Below are 7,823 nucleotides of genomic sequence, written 5' to 3'. Positions count from 1 at the left end.
GGGACCTTTGTCGCAACATCGTGCCAAGGTTTGTTTTGACTATTTTCAGCATGAGCCACCTTGTTCTACGATTATCCTGACCCTTATTTCATGTATAGTTTGTAACCCTGATTGACGGGATGCTCAGCGACTGCAGATCAGAGATAGAGCGTTCGACAAGGGGCCTGGCTGAATCGCGAGAGGCATTGAAATAAGCCGAGGCCGCGTTGAAATTTACTGAAGCTGAACCGACGTGTGGTTATTCTCGCCCGGCGAGCTGACCCGAGTGATGGTTCAGCTCTCCGGCGAGTGGCTTTTGTGCGGGATTCGCTCGTTCGTTAACTTCCGATCTTTCTTTCAGTGAATGTTTTGCGAGAAATCCGTGAATAAGAAATAATCATAGCCGTTGATTTCAAAATAACCGTTTTTGACCCCAACAATAGGCACATGCAACAATCTTCAAAATTGAAATTTTATTTACATTTTGTTTGAGATAAGGTTAAAGTTAACTTGGAAACCAAGTTACACTAATCATAAGTGAGATATGTTTAGGATAGTAGTTTCCTAATGAGTTTAGAAACTTTGTTTTATATATAAGAATATGCAAGAGTGTTGCATAGCTTATGTGTTTTAGAGATTATTGTGTGAGAGCTTAAGTTTTGGAGAGTTTTCTTAAGCTAATAAGAAAGAGTTTTCTCATAGTTTTTGAGTTCAGACACTTGAGTTAAATCAATATTTGGTATCAGAGCAAAACATGGGTGACATCACGAAAATCACGACGCCGGCGAAGGCAAAAGATGGCAGAGCTTCCTCTATCAGCTGCCCGAAGCTCACTAAAACTAACTACACGGTTTGGGCAATCAGGATGAAGATCTTACTGAAAGTACACAAAGCTTGGGACATACTAGAGAAAGAATCGGATGAAACCCATAAGAATGATATGGCCATAGCGTTGATCTTTCAGTTGATTCCTGAAGCTCTAATCTTACAAGTTGGAGCTATAGATAATGCGAAGAAAGTATGGGATGTTATAAAAGCAAGGAATATGGGTGCCGACAGAGTAAAAGAAGCTAGACTACAAACCCTAATGGCAGAGTTTGATCGACTTAAGATGAACGATACATATTCAATTGATAGTTTTGTTAGGAGATTACTAGAAATCGCATCAAAATCTTCTGCATTAGGAGAGAACATTGAAGAACAACAGCTGGTTAATAAATTTATTCAAAGCCTTCCTCGTAAGAAGTACATACATATTGTGGCTTCTCTCGAGGAAGTCTTGGATCTTAAAACTACTAGCTTCGAAGACATTTTTCGGTAGCTTATGAGGAACAGGTATGTGAAGAAGAGGAAGAAAATCAAGATAATCAAGGCACGCTAATGTATGCTAATACATTTCAACCTCAATCAAACCGGGATTACAACGAAGGCTATAGAAATAGGGGTCGAGGTGGACATTTCTATAACAGAGGAGGTCGCGGACGTGGATGGTCATGCAAAGACGTCGACTTTTCTAAGATTACATTCTTCCGATCTGACAAGAATGGGAACCTCGCTCTTGACTGCCTGGATAGACTACTTAAGCTGCAAGAAACTTGCGAGAACAAAGAGGATGAGACGCATGAAGCAGATGGACTACTAATGCATGAGGTTGTCTATCTTAACGAAAGGAATGTGAAACCTAGAGAGTTAGAGTCTGGTATGGATAGCGACAGAATATGGTATCTCGACAATGGCGCAAGAAATCACATGACAGGGAACCATAGTAACTTCAACAAAATTGATGAAACTATCACGGGAAAAGTACGCTTCGGAGATGATTCTCGAATTGACATCAAAGGTAAATGATCAATTCTGTTTGTAAGTCAAAACGGAAACAAAAAGGTCTTAGCCAACATATACTTTATTCCGGAGCTAAAGAGCAACATCATCAGTCTTGGACAAGCCACAAAGTCTGGATGTGAGGTAACAATGAAAGAAGACTACCTGATTCTGCATGATAAAGACGGGAACCTGATCACGGAAGCTAACAGATCACAAAACGACTTTACAAAGTAATGATGGACATTGTCGATTCAAAGTGTCTGCAACTTTTCGAAGAAAACGAATCAACAAGATGGCATACGAGACTTGGCCATATTGGCGCAGACTCTATGAAGACGATGATACGAAACGAACTTGTCATTGGAAGTCCACACATCAAAATCGACAAAGAAACCTGCGAATCATGTCTCCTTGGTAAACAGCAAGACGAGCGTTTCCAAAATCAACTCAATATTGTGCTACAAAGGTACTGGAGCTCATTCATGGAGACCTTTGTGGACCGATAACACCTCCCACAGCCGCGATAAATCGATATATCTTTGTGCTTATAGATGATCATTAACACTACATGTGGTCGGTCTTGTTGAAAGAAAAAGGAGAGGCCTTCGACAAGTTCATGCGTTTTAAAGCATTGGTTGAACAAGAAACCGGACAGGCGATCAATACTTTCAGGACGGATAGAGGAGGAGAATTTATGTCTACGGATTCCTCAACAAGTTTTGCGAAGTATCTGGAATACAAAGGCATTTAACAGCTCCCTCTACGCCACAGCAGAATGGAGTAGTAGAACGTCGAAATCGTCGAAATCGAACCTTACTAGAGAGGACTAGGAGCATTCTAAAGCATATGAAGATACCTAATTATTTATGGGGAGAAGCCATTAGACATGCTATCTACATCATCAATAGAGTGGCGACAAAGGTTCTAATACACCAAACTCCATATGAAATCTACAAAGGCAGAAAACCTAATTTCAAGCACTTGCGAGTTTTTGGATGCATTGGATACGCTAAAGCCGACACTCCTAATACAAAAAAAACTAGACGATAGATCGAGAACTCTTGTTCACTTGGGAACTGAACCCGGATCCAAATGATACAAAATGTTTGATCCAACGAATAGGAAGATTGTCATGAGTAGAGATGTTGTTTTTGATGAAAACAAAGGTTGGAAGTGGAGCAACTCTACTGATACGGAAGAGAGTCTAGGAATGTTCAAACTTACCTTTGGATATTATGGAAATCAGGGCATAAGTGAAGAAGTTGATGATGCAGAAACTGAAACCGTGGTTAGTGAGGAGATAACTGAAGAAGATGATGAGACAGACTCACCATCACATGAAGAAAACGATGAAGAACAGGTACAACTAAGACGATCAACAAGGATCAGTAAACCACCAAGTTACCTAGAAGACTATATATACTTTGCGGAGATATAAGGAGAGCATCTTTTACTCCTAGTAAACGAATAACCATGGAGTTTTAAGGACGCTATGGAGGAAAAGGTATGGCGAGATGCCTGTGAGGATGAGATAGCGTCCATAGAAAATAATAAAACGAGGAAGTTGATAGACCTACCTAAAGGAGCCAAAGCAATGGGGTTGAAGTGGATATTCAAGATAAAACACAACTCAGATGGGAGTATAAACAAATTTAAATCGAGGCTTGTTGCAAAAGGGTACATCCAACGATGTGGTATCGACTTCGAAGAGGTCTTTTCTCCAGTCGCGCGTATCAAGACGGTCAGGTTTATCATCACTTTATCCGCATCACATGGGTGGGAAGTTCATCATTTAGATGTCAAAACAGCTTTCCTCCATGGTGATCTCAAAGAAGACATGTATGTTTCACAACCCGAGGGGTATGAAATAAAGGGAAGCGAACACAGGGTATACAAGTTACACAAAGCTTTGTATGACTTAATACAAGCTCCGAGAGCTTGGAATGAGAAGCTAAATAAAGTTCTTGGAGATCTCGGTTTTGTGAAGTTCTCAAAGGAACCTTCATTGTATCTAAAACATACAAAGGAGAGTCTCTTGATTGTCGCAGTTTATGTTGACGACCTTCTTATCACAGGATCAAAGACACCGATGATAGATGATTTCAAAAGAGAGATGTCAACAATCTTCGAGATGAGTGATCTAGGGTTGTTAAAATATTACTTGGGTATTGAGGTTCGTCAAAGCAAAGAGGGAATAATGTTGAACCAAGAAAGCCACGCGATAAAGATATTGAGTGAATATGGGATGCAGGACTGCAACAATGTTCATGTGCCGATGGAGTTTGGTCTCAAACTTTCTAAAGCAGAGGACGAACATAGCGTAGAAGAAAAGGAATACAGGTGGATAATTTGGTGCCTCCGATACCTGATACATACGCGACCTGACCTTTCCTTTTGTATAGGATTACTGAGCCAATATATGCACTTATCGAAGACGACGCATGCCGCAGCATTGAAGCAGGTCCTATGGTATCTAAAAAGTACTCTCTCGTATGGACTTGTATTCAAAGCAAACGAACAGAGGAAACTTGTTAGATACAGCGGCAGTGGGCATAACATTGATGCTGATGATGGGAGGAACACAAGTGGACATATTTTCTACCTAAATCATTACCCAATCTCATGGTGCTTGCAGAAACAAGAAACGGTAGCTCTCTCGTCATGTGAAGCTGAGTTTATGGCAGCCACCGAAGCAGCTAAATAAAAAATATGGTTACAAGAACTACTAGAAAGGTAACTGAGCAAACTAGCGAGAAAACAACCATCTATATTGACAAACAAATCGGCCATAGCACTAACGAAGAATCCTGTATTCCATGGAAGAAGAAAACACATACACAAGAGCTATCATTTTATTCGTGAATGTGTTGAGAATGAACTAATAGAAGTTCAGCATGTTCCTGGAAACGCGCGAAAGACGGACATTCTAACAAAAGCACTTGGAAGAATGAGAGATCTTATTGGAGTTCAAGAGATTGAAGAAGTTAAATTTAAGCTTAAAGGGGAGAATGTTGGAGACAAGGATAAAGTCAACTTGGAAACCAAGTTACATAATCCTAAGTGATATATGTTTAGGATAGTAGTTTCCTAATGAGTTTAGGAACTTTGTTTTATATATAAGAATATGCAAGAGTGTTGCATAGCTAATGTGTTTTAGCGATCATTGTGTGAGGGCTTAAGTTTTTTGAGAGAGTTTTCTTAAGCTAAAAGGAAAGAGTTTTATTATAATTTTTGAGTTCATACACTTGAGTTAAATCAATACATTTTACATAATGTCAAAATAAAAATGAAAAGTTTTTACTAAAATATTTCCGACCTACCGGATTCGACCCAGTGACCTAAGGATATTCTGCAACGATTACAGTCCTCCGTTCTACCAACTGAGCTAAGGTCGGGCGTATACAACATTTTATACATATGTACATTTTACATACAGAGATACACAATAATGTCCATATCGTTTGCTCATTTAAATGGCTATATAGTTTATGCTTCACAAAAGAAAACAAAAGGCCATAATATAATACATATTGCCCAGTCCATTGTAGCATTCACATACAATTAAATAAGACACCAAAAAGATGAAATTTGGTTGCATAACGTTCAGTTTATGGCATAATTGCACAATTCAGTTTTCTGACACATAACGTCAAAATCAAAATGAAAAAGTCTTGACTAAAACATTCCCGACATACCGGATTCGAACCAGTGACCCAAGGATATTCTACAACTACTACAGTCTTCCGCTCTACCAACTGAGCTAAGGTCGGATGTATACAACATTTCATACATGTGTACATTCTACATATTGATTATTGATAGACAATAATGTCCATATAGTATGTGCATTAAAATAATGATTTAGTTTATGTTTAACAAAATAAAAAATAAAGCCATATTATAATACATATTGCCCAGTCCATTGTAGCAGTAGCAACCAATTAGAAGAAACTAATTCACAAAATCTTGTGGGGACTATTTGAACTGGTGGTACAATAGTCTTCGATTTTATCTGACACTCAGATAATCATTTTTATATAAGGAAACTTTTTATTTTCTTGAATTTTTATATATACATAGACAATGTAGCTTACACTATGTTTATTCAAAATTGTTGATCGTGGAGAAAAAATTACAAAATCAAGAAAGTTCGAGAAATTTTCCTTAACTAAAAAAAGGGATTATAACCATAGATTAAAAATTATTTTAATTTTTTATAAAATTGTTTATTTTTAAATGAAATTTCTAATTATTTTTAAATCAATCCACCCTATTTTCTGAAAAAACTAATTTTGTTATATACTCTTATTACAGAATATACATTATAAGACATGTAAATATGCGTAATATTATTAAAATACTCAGAAAAAAATAAAATTAACTATAAAATCAAAATAGTGCGACCTAAGGAATTTCTGCTAAAAATACAGCCCTCCACTCTACCGACAGAGCTAAAGTCGGCATAGTAATAAGATTGATTAGATAACGACATGCTTGTTTGGTTAATCCTTTTTTGAGTATAATAGGAAGAACATAAAAATGATTGTTAATTATTTGTATCTCGAACTGTTTTGTAACATTTATTAATTTACCTAACTTTAATAAGTAAACTATCATAAAAAAAATAATTACAAAATACTGGTAGTTTCTATAAAAAAAAACCGTTTCTCAAAAATGTGAACCAGGATTCGAACCTGCACGGGCAAAGCCCACATGATTTCTAGTCATGATCGATAAACACTCCGGCACGTCCACTTTAATAATTAACTGAAACATTCTTCTATTGTAGACTAATCTACATAACACTATCAATCTTTATTGTTGATTTTTTTGGGAGAAGTAGACGACTGGAATTAAATGATATTTTCAAATTTTACCAACAGAAGAATGTATCATTAGTCCAAAAATTTATTATCTAAATCTCCAAACTCTACATATTTCCAAACATTAATATATTTTTGCAAGATATTTTTTTTTCCAGTTGAATACAAATTAAAAAAAGTTTCTATCTCCAACTTAAATAAAATGGTAGAAATAATCTTTAGGATAGCATGACTGATTATATTAATTAAAATGAAAAGATAAGTTCATGCAGAAAATGGCAGAGAACTTCCACAACCCTTAAGACAACATTAAAAACTGATTGGCACATGCAACAATCTTCCAAATTGAATTTTATTTACATTTTACATATTAATTTTGTACTATTGTTTTCGTGTTTGAATATAGATAATAGGCTAACTCTTAGATATTACTTTTTAATGTTCACTTTATCACTTTCAGTATTGAAAAAAATAAGACACCAAAAAGATGAAATTTAGCTGCATAACGTTCTATTTATGGTACAATTACATAATTCAGTTTTCTAACACATAACATCAAAATCAAAATGAAAAAATCTTGACTAAAACATTTCCGACTAACCGGATTAGAACCAGTGACCTGATACTACTCAAATTACCCTAAGGAGTGATTTATACTCTCTCAAATAAGAAGTCGAATTATAGTACTTCGGGATCGAATTCACAGGGAGTTAGGAAACCTAAGAAATCTAATATGATTTGTTAAGCTAGATGGTTTTAGAGATTTAAATGTAAGTTGCAGTTTTATATTGAACAAGTGTTTGTTCAATTGATTGGTTGAGGTTTTGGTACTTAAAAAGGAAATAGTTAGACTTAGAGTTTTTATTCAGGAAACTTGGGATTATAATCCTACAGATGTCTAATGAGTTGCATGCATGATAATGTAAAGCTCAACTACTTAGTCAACAAGTCTATCAGCTTTCGCATGTTTAGACTTGTCTATTAACTAGATCTAATGATCTCAACTATCGTATGTCGATCAATTAGAAAGTGTCGATCAATGATCCTATAGGGATATCGATCGATACACCTTTCACTCCGTCGATCGAAAACAATCATAATGACAATTACCACAACTCAGAAATTTATAGTTGGGGCTAATCCCTCATCCTATCTGAACCCTAAACCTAACAGGTGGATCTATTCAGACATGAAGTT

The sequence above is a fragment of the Brassica oleracea genome, chromosome C9, assembly GCF_000695525.1.
Source record: "Brassica oleracea var. oleracea cultivar TO1000 chromosome C9, BOL, whole genome shotgun sequence".
Classification (NCBI taxonomy): Eukaryota; Viridiplantae; Streptophyta; class Magnoliopsida; order Brassicales; family Brassicaceae; genus Brassica; species Brassica oleracea.
This window is presented reverse-complemented; position numbering follows the sequence as displayed.